Source organism: Delphinus delphis, chromosome 3 (assembly GCF_949987515.2).
Source record: "Delphinus delphis chromosome 3, mDelDel1.2, whole genome shotgun sequence".
Lineage (NCBI taxonomy): Eukaryota > Metazoa > Chordata > Mammalia > Artiodactyla > Delphinidae > Delphinus > Delphinus delphis.
This window is the reverse complement of record NC_082685.1, coordinates 29,089,193-29,091,593: the sequence shown is the minus strand read 5'-3', so window position 1 is coordinate 29,091,593 and position 2,401 is coordinate 29,089,193. Positions and strand designations below refer to the sequence as shown.

General features: G+C 46.1%; 1 protein-coding gene and 1 long non-coding RNA gene across 3 annotated transcripts in view; one reads left to right on the top strand and one right to left on the bottom strand.

The window, feature by feature from the left end:
- LOC132423082 (uncharacterized) overlaps positions 1-2,401 on the bottom strand; it is a 64,926-nt gene that overhangs the window by 151 nt on the left and 62,374 nt on the right. For both annotated transcript variants that reach the window (XR_009518920.1, XR_009518921.1), the window contains exons 7-8: positions 1,243-1,535; positions 206-510 (exon numbers count right to left, since the gene is read on the bottom strand). This is a non-coding gene — a long non-coding RNA (uncharacterized lncRNA). The remainder of the gene's footprint in view (positions 1-205; positions 511-1,242; positions 1,536-2,401) is intronic.
- LOC132423081 (teneurin-2) overlaps positions 1-2,401 on the top strand; it is a 713,011-nt gene that overhangs the window by 663,412 nt on the left and 47,198 nt on the right. The gene's annotated exons all lie outside the window — the stretch shown is intronic.

Sequence of the window (2,401 nt, the reverse complement as noted above, 5' to 3'; positions counted from 1 at the left end):
GTAAGTCGTTCCACCCAACTTGTCCCCCTCAAAGTGGTACGGGACACACCCTTTCCTCCAGAGCTGAGGCCATCTCTCAGTTCCCAAGCCTCCATTACGCCTTTCTCTCTTCCCTGAGAGAGACACGTGAGCCACATCCTGCTGGGACTCAGACCTCGGAGAAAACGTTCTGCATTTCCTAGGACTAGAAAAGCTGGGGATTTACCTTAAGCTATAAGCAGAGGTCCCTCTGGTCTTTTCACACTCGCTAGCATCTTCTCTGTCAACTTTCACTGTTTGCCCAACTCAACACATGAAGCGGTGCCCGTGGCTACTGTGTGGTTTCGGTGTGCTAAATACTGAAAGTTTTATAACGTGCTCTTTACACTCAAGGAGTGGACAGTCCGGTAGAATGTATAAACCTCAGGATAATCCGATGGGTTAAGTGAGTAGAGAGAGGAACATCCAGGGCTTGGTGGGAGTCACAGAGGAGGCGCTACTATCCAGCCTGCAGGCATCAGGGAAGGCTTCCTAAGAGGAAGTAACAAGCAAGCTGCAGCAGAAAGTTTTAACCAACTCTAGCTTCCCCAGACTAGGCAACGTACCCACAAGTTACAGCTTTAAAAACCAATATATAACATTTATTGAGGACTTTTATGATGAGAGCACGACGTTAAATGCTTTACTTGTGTTATCTTAGAGTCTGCCTGCCAATGCAGGGGACACGGGTTCGTGAAGATCTCACGTGCTGCGGAGCGGCTGGGCCCGTGAGCCTGTGGCTCCGTGACGGGAGAGGCCTGCGTACCGCAAAAAACAACAAACAGCCCTGTGGGAGTAGGTGTTATTATCTCCCTTTTTCAGATGAGGAAACAGAGGCTCTGGGACGCTAAATAACCGGTCCAAGGGTACAGCGGCTAGCAAACAAACAGCAAAGCCAGGACTCAGCCCCAGTTCTCTCTCACTTGCCAGGATTCCTAACCAGCAGGCCTCACAGCTTCCTGATTAGAGCAACAGTCATCCAGATAATCTGGTTCCTGCTCTGTTCACTTACGTGGCATCAAGAGGGACTGGTTCTTACCATCAGGCGCTCCCTCGCGCTGGGGAGAATCCTCGGGATGTCGGTCTTCGTCAAAGTCAGCACCTATTTATTGAACACCGAACTAGGAGCCAGGCACTGTGCTATGCTGGAGCTACCTGGCACAACAGGGGCCGCAGATAAGAAGTCAACTAACAGATAAAATCATTGCAGGGTGAGATACTCACCAGGAAGACGGTAAACGACGCAATACGGCGGGGGTTTAACACACGCTTTGCTTTGGAATTCCTGAGATTAGAAGGCTCACGCTCAACAAAACCTGGGTCATAACTTCTGCCGTGTTACTGGATTGAAATCCAGCCAGCCCAGGCGACCTCCCTGCAGCCAGGCCACTCCATGTTAAGATTCCGCCCTTGCCTTTGTCTGGCTGGAGTTTAATTCTCCACATTAGGTTATCAGCAGCCTCCCATGTTTTTCTTCCTCTGCTGGTATCTGCGAAGTTGCAAGCTGCAGTATCTTCCTAAAGACAAAAATGAAATGAGATTAGTAGCTAAATCCTTAATGACTGGATTTCAGGGCTGTATAATTGATTTTTGATACACTGCACCATAGAAGTTGATTAGAAATAGTAATCGTGCCTTTTCTCTGATAAAGCAGTGATGAATTTTGACTAAAAGTTTTCAAAATAAAGATAAATGCAGCCCTAAAATAAAATGGCTATAATTCCCAACTCTGAATATTAAAAATCGTAATAATGGTACTCATGGTAATTAGCAGAAGTTAGTTAGTTAGGCACGCAAGTCTCATAACTGAATTTCTGCCAGGGTTAGATTTGCTGGCATCATGTTTATGCAAATGGAAACACAGCTTTATCTATCAACACCTCAACATTTAATTGTCTGGTGTTAGTTCCTGTAACAATAATCACATATCCATTTAGCTCTCTTAAATGAAAATCACTATGAGATTATAACAGGTTGAGTGGACTGAAAATGTAATTTGAAAATGAGGGAGAAAGCCTGGAATTTATTTGCATCTCATTTATTTTAATTCAATTCATAACTCGTTTAGTGAATGAAATAAAAGCAACTCCTGGAAATTGCCAGGGAGCAGGTGGGAGAAGGTAGAGAGGGAAAGTAGAGTGTCACATGTGAGTCGTGTGACGTGAGCTATCCCAGAGGCCAGGATTTCAAGGGAAGGGGTATGTCATTGTATCAGTCAGGGGAGGGTGGGGTGGGTGTGATCGGTTAACAAATGTGAACAAATACGCCCTGAAATCAGGGCTCAATGAGCAGGGCTAGACATGGCAGGCATCACTGCCATCCTTCCTGGTGAGAACACAGTGGGGTGACTTCAACTTAACTGCAAGGAAGCCCAGGAAATGGT